Raw genomic sequence first — 12,647 nt, 5'->3', positions numbered from 1 at the left:
TTTTTTTTTTTTTTTTTTTTTTTTTTGGTACTGGGGATTGAACCCAGGGGTGCTTAACAACTGAGCCACATCCCCAGGCCTTTTTATTTATTTTGAGTCAAGGTCTCACTAAGTTGCTAAGACTTGAACTTGTGATTCTCCTGCCTCAGCCTCCCAAGCTGCTGGGATTTCAGGCATGCACCAGTGCACCTGGCTGTTTACATTTTTGGTACCAAATAATGACCAGTGTTTGGAAATCTTTATGTAGGCAGTTGCCTCCCTGAGAGGCCTTCCCCTGTTGTGAGGTCCTGGACAGCTGTATGAATCAGATCCTTTCCAGGTATCTTAAATAGGAAGGGATTTAATATGGATATGAGACATTTAGAAAACCATTGGGTTTTTTAGAGTCAAGGCCACTTGTCCCATAGAATGTCCCACATTCTGGGTATGTCTGATTGTTTCCTAAGGATTGAATTCAGGTTGAATATTTTTAGCAATACTGATACTCGGTGTTGTGTAACTCAGGGTCCCTAATGCTAGGCCAACCCACTATCAGTAATGCTAATTTTGACCACTTAATTAAGGGGATGGATGTTCTGTTTCTTCATGGATAGATATAGTTTTTCTTGAAATTAAATAACACAACAGATGATGTGTGATATCTTGAGACCAATTGAATATCCTGTTCTCCAATAATCACTTGCTCAGTGATTTTGGCATCTACTGATGATCCTTGCTCAAATCAGTTCTTAATTTGGAAGTTGCAAAATGTTAATTTCTGACTGTCATTCTTTCTACATTCTTTATCCATTAAAAAAAAAAAAAAAAAAAAAACCTTTCCATTTTAGTCAAAGGGCTAATCCTCCTTGTGACCTGGAAATTGGTACCAGATGTGAGTGTGTGTGCCTATGTTTGGTGGGGTTGGAGGTACATTTTCCTGGCAAGAAGCCACATAGCTTTTGGGGGGATTGGGGGGAGACTAGGGATTTAATCCAGGGATAATTTACTACTTAGCTATATCACTAGCCCTTTTATGTTTTGAGACAGGGTCTCACCAAATTGCTTAGGGCCTGACAAAATTGCTGAGGCTGGCCTTGAACCTGTGATCCTCCTGTCTCAGCCTCCTGAGCCACTGGGATTATAGGCATGCACTACCATGCCCAGTTAGGAAGCTCTGTAACTTTAATTCATTACCATGTCAGAGGATACCATGATGCTAAAGGTAATTTAGTTCCACTGCAGATTGAGGCATATAGACTTGGCCTTTAGGAGGTGATGGGGGATTGGGTTCCCCGTCTCTCAGAGGTGAGCACATGCCTTTCCCTGTACTCAGTGGGTGTGAATGTCAGGTCTTCTCTGACCCTGTGGTAACATGGTAAGCATCACTCCCTCTCTTTTTCATCATGAAATATTCAGCTGGCACTAGTTGTGTGCCAAGCCTTGTACCAGGCTCACAGAGAAGAAGAAGACCTGCCTCAGCCCTTAGGGAGATGTTGACAGATGTGGAAGAGGTTCTTCCCAGGTTGTCAGTCAAGGCACCAGGGCAGGCTGTGGGAGCCTGAGGCATCACTTGGTTCTGAAGGGCTGGGAGCAAGAAAAGGTGTTTTTTTTCTTACCACCTCCTGTGCCCCTACTGCCCTGGAAAGCCTGGCCTTGGGACAGCTTGTAGGGTGACCTGTGCTGCCCAGAGACACCTCTTCCTGAGCCTTCCCCTGATCTTGATATTCAAGAAGTGAGCATGGGTGTGCCATCAGATAACCTGGGCCCACTCAGGTTTCTCCCAGCTGCCAGGGCTCGTGCCACCTGAGATGTCTGGGCACTGCATGCTGGGCACCTCACGAGACCTGTTCCGAGGGCTGGGCACAAGCCAGGAACAGGTAGGGGTGGCACAGATCACCTTCTGTGACTCAGCCTGGTCCCACCCTCACCTTATGAATCAGAATCTCCTGAGAGCAGCGCCCAGGAATCTAGTTGTTAAATGCTTCCTAAGTGGCTCCAGTGACCAGTTGGGTTGGGAAGCCCTGATGAGTGACGTTTCCCACCTTCCATCATGGGAGGCTGGGGTTGGGACGAAAGAGGTACTCCGAGACATGCATAGGAGTGGGGTCCTTCTCTCCACATCCTGGTTCTTCCATGGCTCATCCATCAAAGGGTCCTGCTCCTCCCTTATTGGGACTCTGATTGTCATCTTCTCACCCTCCTTATGTGGGCAGAAGTAAAAGGGGTAGGGCTGGGGATGTGGCTCAAGTGGTAGTGCGCTCGCCTGGTGTGCGTGCGGCCCGGGTTCGATCCTCAGCACCACATACAAACAAAGATGTTGTGTCCGCCAAATACTAAAAAATAAATATTAAAAAATTCTCTCTCTCTACCTCTATCTCTCTCACTCTCTAAAAAAAAAAAGAAGAAGTAAAAGGGGTAAACCGCCTGCTTTGGTAATAAGGTGATGAGAGAAGTTGGAGACAAGCGGTACATGTAGTCACATGTACTGTGGGTACAGCTTGAAGGACCAAGTGTTCCACCTGCAAAGGAGAGCACTGACAATTTTAAAGCCTCCACGTGAGCCCCACCCCCTCCCCCAGGGAGTGTGATGTAGGCAGGACAGCTGTTTCAATTTCCATTTTACAGACGGGAACATTCAAAGAAGTTTTCTAACTTGACTCAAGTCCGGAAAATGCAGTCATGTGTCACTTACCCATGGGGATGTGTTCTGAGAAGGGCGCTGTTCGATGGTTCATTGTTTTGTGAACACTGAGAATCTACTTTCACAAACTAAGAAAACTAGGATGTGGCCTAGGGACTACCACTATATACGAAGTCCATCATTGACCAAAACATTATTCTGGAGTAAGTTGCAGACCTGGTTTAATACTTCTGGACATCCAGAACTTTCTGTTAAATTCAGAACTTTCTGCTTCACCATCATTTTATACTTACTATGGGTCCAGGTCAATTCGGCCATCCATCCATTTAATTAATCCTAAAAACTCTTTTTTTCCTTCCTTCTTTCCTGTTCTGGGGATTAAACCCAGGGGCTTGCACATGCTAGGCAAGCATTCTGGTAATTCCGTGTGCCTGAAGTTGCCCAGATTGGCCTTGGACTTGCAATCCTCCTGCCTTAGCCTCCCAAGCAGTTGGGATTACAGGTGTACACCACCACACCTGGCTGGCATGCCTTTTAAATTAGGCCAAATCCTAACCTCTTTCTGGTTTCTTTGTCTCATGTTTGAAGCTGCCATCTCTGCCTGGTACTGGTAGCTTGGGCTCAATGTCCAAACAGTTATGCCTTGGTATCTATAGGAGCATTGGTTCTAGGACCCCCTCAGATGCCAAAATCTGAGAATGCTCAAGTCCCTTATGTCAAATGGAGTGGTATTTGCATATAACCTATGCATATCCTCCTGTATATTTTTAATCATCTCTAAATTATTTATAATACTTAATACAGTAGAAATGCCATATAAATGGTTGTTCGTATTGGTCAGGGAATAATAAGAAACGAAAGTCTGCACGTTTGGTCAGATGCGAAAAAAATATTTCCCCCAATATTTTCCATTGTCAGTTGGTCAGAGCTGAGATGCAGAACCCGTGGATACAGTAGCCACTGTACTCCCCCTCCTCGAGCAGCTCTAACAATAAGACCCCACACTACCCAGGCCCTACCTCTGTGACTAGACCTGCATTCTCTCCCTACCTAATTCTGCAGAGAAAAGAAGGTCAAGTAATCAGATGAAATAACTTAGGTGGTAGATTGCATTATTGTTCAAAATGTTTGCTACCCTCCTCAGAGTGCCCTTCCTGAGGCCTATGGGAGGATCATAAAATTCCTGCACCATCATCATCATCATCATCATTATCATTATTTTGGAAACAGAAATTGAACCTAGGGGCACTTAATCACTGAGCCACATCTCCAGTCCTTTTTAAACAAACAACAACAACAACAACAACAAAAATACACATTTTTTTTCTGAAAAAAATATTTTCCCTGAGGCAGAGAAATCAGAAAGGGTTTAGGATTTGGCCTAATTTAAGGAAGAAGAGTTGCTGAGGCTGGCTTTGAATTCCTCATCCTCCTGCCTCAGCCTCTGGAGCTACTGGGATCACAGGCATGTGCCACTGTGACCTGCACCTGCCTTATTGAACCCGGAAAGGGCCATGAGACTAGCTCAACCCTGGTTGTCAAAGCTGGTGGGTGGTCCACCATCTATCTTGTGCTTCTGTCACAGTGACCTGCAGTGTTCAGTTTTATCAGAGACAGTTTTATCAACCTGGGTTCCAGAGTGAAGAAAATGGGCAGAGGAGCAACCAGCCACAATAGACATGAGATGGAGAGGGAAATGAACATTTGTTAATTTATTAGATAACGCAAGAAGGCTCCAAAGCAAGACATATATAGTATCCCATTTTTGTAAACTCGTATACCTAAGTATGTTCTTTTCTGCAAAGATACACAACCAGAATTCTAACATTTGTTAATTTACATGTGTTAATTTCTACATTCTTCTGTTGTAAACCAGTAGATTTTTCAGTTTATTAGCGCAGCATAACTAAAACTAAATTGATACAGTGACAGGATTCCATCATTCAAAGATTAACTACTGTTAAAATTCTAGTGTGTAGCTCTGCAGAAATTCTTCTATGCAAATGAACATACTTAGATATTCAATCCTACAAAAATTAAGATATATATATATATATAGATATACACACACACACACACACATATGTCTTGCTTTGGGGCCTTCTTGTAGACATCTTTCTATGTCAGGTTTTTGTTTTTTGTTTTTTTTTTATAATGGTCCTGGGGATTGAACCCAGGGCCTTGTGCATGTGGCAAGCGCTCTACCAACTGAGCTGTATCCCCAGCCTCTTTCTACTTCAGTTTTATTTCTGTGTCCTATTTTTAGTATGGATCCATAGTGTACCTACTGCATGGTGATGCCAAAAAAATCTAGTTTTACAATTCCTTTTCTAAGATATGGGGTCTCATTTTTTATTATTATAAACTGTGCAGTGATCATCTTAAATAAATAGTTTGATGTATTTGTTGGATCATTTCCTTAGGTTCAGGATAAATCCAAGAGGCAGAAGTGCTGACTCTAAGGGTGTGCGCATCCTTTGTTTGGGTCCACCTTGCCACACCGTCCCCCAGAAGGCCTGCTTGTGCTCTCGCCAGCTCACTGCTGCTCATTTCTTTACAGCCTCATCGATAGCAATCACGATCAGTTTTGCCAAAAGATCCACAATCTGATATATACATATTTTTTATGATGGTGGAGATTAAACTCACATGCAAAGCAAGTGCTCTATCTCTGAGTTGTATTCCCAGTGCCTGAAGAGCATTCTTGATTTTTTTGCTGGGGGGTGGGGGGTGGTGAGGTGAAGGTACTGGGGATTGAACTCAGGGGCACTCAACCACTGAGCCACATCCCCACCCCTATTTTGTATTTTATTTAGAGACAGGGTCTCACTGAGTTGCTTAGAGCCTCACTTTTGCTGAGGCTGGCTTTGAACTCACAATCCTCCTCCCTCAGCCTCCCCAGCCACTGGGATGGCAGGTGTGTGCCATTGCACCTGGCCTGAAGAGCATTCTTAAACGTGGCTTCAGTGTCCACTAACACACTGCCTCCCTAACTTTGGCAACTATTTTGGTCCATTTGCTTACCGTAAAGTCAGAGAGCAAAGGGGATGCAGCCTTTGGAACCTTCCAGGTAGAAGGCTGAGCTGGTGCCGCTTGCCCAGTGTTATAAATGACCTCTGAATTTTTCTTAGCCAGAAACCCTTTCAGAGAGTCCCAGAGCTCCCTTCTATCTTCCTCTCCCTGCCTTCTCTTCTTTTCCCTGAGGGAAATATTAAAACTAACTTTTAAATTTATTCTTAGGCAAACAGCACGAAAGAAACAGCATTGTAGATGAAAAAGGAAAAAAAAAAAAAAAAAAACCTCACCCACAATAAGCGGCCCCAGCCGTTGCGGTTTTTATCTGCCTGTTTCCTTCTGTCCTTGTCCAGAAGCACACCATGTTTTGCTGAGCACCCAGGCACAGGTCTAGTTTTACATTTTGCCCCTTTCGCTTCTCATTTTTCATAAGCAGTTTTCCACATTGCTCCGTGGTCATCATCTTTCCCATTTTAATTGGTGCACAACGTTCCGATGAGTGAATAATTTAATAATCATTACCCTAATGGAAGTCACTTACATGGTTACTCGATTTTGCCTATTATGAATAATGCTGCACTGCATGTTTTTATGGATATCGCTTCTTCCTTTATTTGGATTATTTCCTCAGGTCAGTGCCCCAGAGAGAGATCGCTGGGTTAAAGTGTCTGAGTGCTTTAATGATTCCTAGCATGAATTGTTATATTGTTTTCCAAAGGGTTTTCTCTTATTTATTTTCCTGCCCAACCCCCGCCCCCCAAATAAGGGGAAAAAAATGCATGCTTTCTCCGTCAACCATATAGAAGAAAGCAAAAATTATACTAGGAAAATAACCACTACAACATTTGGACAACCATCCCTCCAGATATCTCTTGATGCATAGATATAGATGGAGAAATAAAAATAATTCTTCACAAGAGGGATCATACTCACGTGCCAATTTTGCAATCTGTTTTTTTTACTCAACAACATGTCCTAGGTTTTTCTAATTGGTTCTGCCACCACCCACGCCTAGGTAGTAGCATAGTATGTAGTTCAATAACAGCTGTAAACCAGGCACTGTGTCAAGAATTTTATCTGCATTAGCTCATTTAAGTTCCACCAGAACCCAATGAAAGACGTTCTATTTTTATCATGCCCATTTTACAGATGAAGAAATAGGCTTAAAGAACTGTCTGCCCAAGGTCACATGGTTAGGAAGTGATGGGGCTGGCACTCAAGAACTCAAGGGGGTTTTCTGGGTCTCCAAACCGGGCTTATACAAAATAATACATGAATGTATCATCTTATAAAAAAATTAAGTGTGAAAGTACCCTTTACATTTCCACAGGGGTTTGATGTATCAGTTGAGGTTCAACTGCATATAATGGAAAGCCAAACTAGCAGGCTTTAACAAGATAGGGATTTATTTTTCCATTAGATATAAAAGAGGTTAGTATGGTGCGCCCAAGGTCGTTGTCTTGAGAAAAAACAGCGTTTAACTTTTTGCTCTGCATTCTCAGTTTGTGGCTTCCATACCTAAGGTCTCCATATGGTCTGCTATGGTCCCTGAAGTTCCAGCCATCATGTCTGCATTCCAGGTAACAAGAAAGAGAAAGCCTGGAGGGGCAACAGTATGTTTGCTCTCAGATGAATCAGCTCCTTGATTCATCTGATTTAGCTTTCCCTAAAGTCTGTCTCCTCCATGACATCAGCTTGCTTCTAATTGGCCACCTTTAGCCACAAGGGCCTCTGGGAAATGTAGTTTTAAAATTGATAGAATTGCTGCTTTACTACCCACACTGCTCCATTATATAGGAGCTTGGTTAATCAAAAAGCGGGTGGAGCTAGGGATGTGACTGAGTGGTAGAATGCTTGCCTAGCATTCAGGAAACCCTGAGTTTGATCATTGCAAAAAGAAAATAATATTTAAAAAGCAGGGGGAGGGAGAATGGATATTCACAGGCAATTAGATAACTCTGCCATCATATAAATCCTTCTTAATCCTTTTCTATAAATTTAAATATTTAAATTATCTATACATATATAAAAATGGTCTAACATGTTAAAGGTACCTTGTTTTAATTTACATTTTAAAGGTTTATCAACCAGCTTACATACCCTCTGGAGATGGAACCTAGAGGTGCTTTATCACTGAGCTACATCCCCAACCCTTTTAATTTATTTTATTTTTATTTTTCATTTTGAGACAGGGTCTTGCTAAATTACTGAGGCTGGCTTTGAAGTAGTGATCTTCTTGCCTCTCCGCCTCCTAAATTGCCGGAATTTCAGGCCTGTGCCACTGTGATTGGCTTCCATTAGATATTTGTTTAGTAATTATTGTGTTGTGTACACATTTAAGCTCTTTGTTTATTTAGCCATTTAGAGCCTGCTTTCTTTTTTTCTTTTCTTTTCTTTCTTCAGTATGAGGGATTGAGCCCGGGGACACTTAACCACTGACCCACATCCCTGGTCCTTTTTTTTTTTTTTGATACAAGTTGCTAAGTCTGGCTTTGAATTTGCGATCCTCCTGCTTTAGCCTCCAGAGCCTCTAGATACAGGCGTGTGCCACCGCACTGCCCGCTTGATGATTTCCTGATCAAGTCAAATGGACTGTCTAGATAGATTCATTAATTGATAGGTAGATGTTACAAATATATTAACTCCTTGTCTTCCTTGCTGCATATAGTGCTTCTGATAAGCTTCTCTTTTATCTTTCATGGATTGTTCCTTTTCGGAAGTGAGTTTTCTACAATGTTAACCATATTTATATAGTTGAGTGTTATCTGTTGTCTGTGACTTTTTCTATCAGTCCTAGTCTCAGGCATATTTGTTCCACCTCCAGGGATATGGTCATTGTTTAAGTTTCCATTCTCCTCCCAAGAGCGTCAGGATAAGGTTGACAGTAGGTTCACCTAGATCCAAATCTCCACTCTGTCACTTCCCATCTGCATGATTAGCTGGGATACTCCCTTCTTCCGAGTTCCGAGTTTCCTGACTAGTGAAGGGGTGGGACGAGCCTTGGATCCTCAAACTTGTCTATGCATCAGAACCACTCAGGCTCCATAAAATGCCCATTCCTGCCTGCCCCCTGCCCTGCATCTGTAGAATCCAAATCCCTAGACCCAGGAATCTGTATTTTTCAAAGGTCTCTAGTGAGTCCACTGCTCAGGCCTGTTTCAGAATCACAGGACCAGCCTGGCTACCTGCACCCTGCTGAGTAGTCACTGAGGGAGCTGGGGGCAGCAGTCCTAGGCCACTGTGTCCCCCAGAGCCAGGTGGCCCTGCCTCTTCCTCTTGGTGGGGGCTCCCATTTCACATCCAGCCTGCACAGCAGCTTCTGCTCCCTGCTTCCTCAGGGCAGTAGAGAGGGGTGTTTAGGATCCCGGAGAGCTGCCATAGCCATGCCTCTGGGAGGGGCCAGGGCCACCTACTAGTTGGGTGACCCAAGCTACTCACCCTGTGAGTCTCAATTTCCTCCCTGTTGAAAGCAGAGACAGTTCCCTTCCTTCAAGGCTGTTGTAAGGTTGGCGATGATGGATGGCTGGGCGATGATGGATGGCTGGGCGGGAAGAGCCTAGAGCAGTTCCTGGCTCAAAATGTGCTTGTGACACTTGTCATGAGGATTACTGTTGGTGTTGTCATTATGATTTACAGCTGCAGGGGAGGAAAAAAGTGCACCTCGACTCTCATAGGGTTTGTGGGTTGGGCCTGAGAATTAAACTGAAGTACGACAGATTGACAGGAGAAAACACAAAGGAACACAAGTTTAACTTGCACCAGGAAATGGAGGCCAAAGGCCGAGAGCTGAACGCTGCCTGAACTGGACGAAGAGTAGTAAATGATGAATGGGGCAAGGCAGAGGGGCTTGGGCAGTTAGTTGGGTGGAGAAGTGACTAGAAAGATGAAGGTTTGTATCCTTCTCCCTTGACCTCAACTTTCTATCCTTGATGACAATGATTTCTAGAATAAAGAGGACCTCTTCCACATGGGAGTGTCACTTACTGCCTTTTTTTTTTGGCGGGGGGGGTTCTGGGGCTTGAGCCCTAGGCCTGCTAGAAGGCACCCTACCACTGAGCCACACCCCCCACCCCAGCTTGTCATCCTCTACTTTTAAGAAGAACAAGGAAGGTCAGGTCAGAGTGATCTTCTTGCACCTGCAGTTTCTCAAGTGCCTTCACCTGAAAACAGTCAATATGCCAGAGAGGGATATTTTGGGGTGGCGTGTTCTTAACTGCTTCTCAGTGTCCTGGGCATGTTTGCCCTAGGGAATGAGCATCCCCAACAGGAATTTCCTGGTGCCTGACAAGACAGACAGAGACCTATAATTTCCCTGTGATGCTGAAACTTGTCAGAAGGAAGCCCTGGGCTTCTGGAAATTTTTCTCCCTGGCTCAGAGTAGAACTTGCAGCCTTCTGGGAGGCTGGGAGGGTGTGTGCCACGGTGCCAGCTAGCCACCTCCAGGCGACGGGCACCCACACTGTGTGACTCCTCATACCAGTGCTCCTTGCCTTCCCTCAACAGGTCTGACAGGAATGGCCCCTTTCCTCAGGTGGTTGATCAATCCAGGTAGGGACATCCCCACTTGCCACCCAGACCCCTGATCCCTGGGATGCCCATGAGTGTGCCTTGCTCTGCTTCTGGATTAGGTCTCTCCTGGTGCCCTTCCTAGAACCTAGGGCCTCCTTACCTGCATTCCTGCCATTTTGACTCTGCCTGGGGCAACTGCCTGCCCTTGAACTTGACCAACTTACACAGGCCTCACATCCTCTGCGGAGCTTTCTTACTGTAATTAAGACCCCAGCGAGAGGCCAGAGCCCTTTATTGAGGGTCTTAGCAGCATCAATGTGGTCTCAGCCACTTTAGAGCATTGAGGAAGTTGTCATGGAAACGCCCCTCCTCCTAGCCCCACCAAACATGGACCCTTTAATCTTCATGAACAGCAAAAGAGCTATGCAAAATGTTGAACTGACAATCCTAATCTTGAGCAAGGTTGGGAGGTCCTGGGACAATGTGGGGGTCCCACTCGTGCACCCCAGCTTGAGTGGTTGGACTGAGGCCGAATTGTGATCCCAGTTTTGCTGCCCATTTGCTGCTAATCCTCTTAGACTTAGCCTTTCTGTGCCTCAATTTTTTATCCTGAAAAATGGGAATGTTAATAATATTCTCTATGTGATTGCTGTGAACATTTAAGAAGTTAGTACTTTCCAGGATCAGTGACGTATGCCTCTAATCCCAGCTATTCAGGGAGTTGAGGCAAGAAGAACACAGGTTCAAGGCCAGCTGGGCAATTTAGTGAGACCCTCTCTCAAAATAAAAAGGGCTAAGGCTATAGCTCAGAGGTAAAACTCTTCTGAGCTCAATCCTGAGTACCACAAAAAAGGGAAAAAAGGAGGAAAAAGGTATAACTCATTATTAAAACAAAGAAAAATAGGTTAAGTTGGATTTTGCCAAAATTTTTAAATTTTACATGTTAAAGGACGCTGTCAAGAAAGTAAAAGAAGTCAGGCACGATGGCACATGCTTATAATTCCAGTTGTTTGGGAGGTTGAGGCAGAAGGATCAAAAGCCTGAGGCCAGCCAGGGCAATTTAGTGATACCCGGTCGCAAAATAAAGGAAAGGTCTGGGGATATAGCTCAGTGTTAGAGCACTTAACTAGCATGTGCAAGGTCCTGGGTTAGAAAAGAGAAGATAAATTTACAGAAGATATTGCAAATCACATTTCTGATAAGGGTTTACTATCCACTATAAATAAAGAACTTCAGCTCTACAATAAAGACAGTCCCATTAAGAAACAAGCAAAGGTGTCAGGTGTTGTAGTACACCCCTGTAATCCCAAAGATTCGGAGGCTGAGGCGAAAAGATCACAAGTTTGAGGCCAGTCTCAGCAACTGAACGAGACCCTGTCTCAAAATTTAAAAAATAAAAAGGCTGGGGATGTAGCTCAGTGGTAAAGTGCCCCTGGGTTCAATTCCTGGTACCAAAATAAATAGATGAGCAAAGGCTTTGAATAGACATTTCTAATAATAAACACAAATGGCCAACAAACACATGAAAAGAAGCTGAACATCATTAGCCATGAAGGAAATGTAACTCCAGACCACAGTCAGATATTACTACACACTTAGGATGGGCACAGTATGGGTTTTTGTTTTGTTTCTTTTCTTTTCTTTTTTTGGTACCAGGGATTGAACTCGGGGGCACTCAGCCCCTGAACCACATCCCCAGCCCTTTTTTGTATTTTATTTAGAGACAGAATCTCATTGAGTTGCTTAGGGCCTTACTAAGTTGTTGAGGCTGGCTTTGAACTCATGATCCTCTTGTCTCAGCCTCCTGAGCCGCTGGGATTACGGGTGTGTGCATCACCGTGCCCAGCTACAGTATATTTTTAAAGAAAAAGAAGTGCTGGCGAGTATGTGGAGAAGTTGGAACCTGTGGATGCTGCTGATGGCAATGTAAATGGTGCCACCTGTGTGGAAGTCAGCCTTGTAGTTCCTCAAAAAATTAAACCTAGAGTTACCATGTAACCCAGCAACTCTAGTCCTGCACCCAAGAGAATGAAAAACATATGGTCACACAAAGCCTTGTACACCAATGTTCATAGCAGTGTTCTTCGTAATAGCCACAAAATGGCAACAATCCAGTGCCCACCGACTGATGAGCGGGTAAAGAAAATGTGGTCTATCCATGCTATGGAATATTATTCAGCAATAAAAAGAAATGATGTCCATACAATGTGGATGAACCTTGAAAACATTATGCTAAGTAAAACCAGGCACAGAAGGCTACTTATTGTATGATTTCATAGACACGAAATGTCCAGAAAGAGACAGAAAGTAGATTAGTGGTTTTCAGAGACTAGGAAGGAAGAAGGAATTGGAATGACTAATGGGTATAGGGTTTCTTTGAGGGTGAGGGAAGTGTTCTGGAATTGGATAGTGGTGATGATTGCACAACCTTGTGAATACTCTAAAAAAAAAAAAAAACCTGAATTGTACACTTTAAAGTGGTGGAGTCTGTGTTATATAAAAT

This window comes from Marmota marmota, unplaced genomic scaffold (genome assembly GCF_001458135.2).
Source record: "Marmota marmota marmota unplaced genomic scaffold, marMar, whole genome shotgun sequence".
Taxonomy (NCBI): Eukaryota; Metazoa; Chordata; class Mammalia; order Rodentia; family Sciuridae; genus Marmota; species Marmota marmota.
This window is presented reverse-complemented; position numbering follows the sequence as displayed.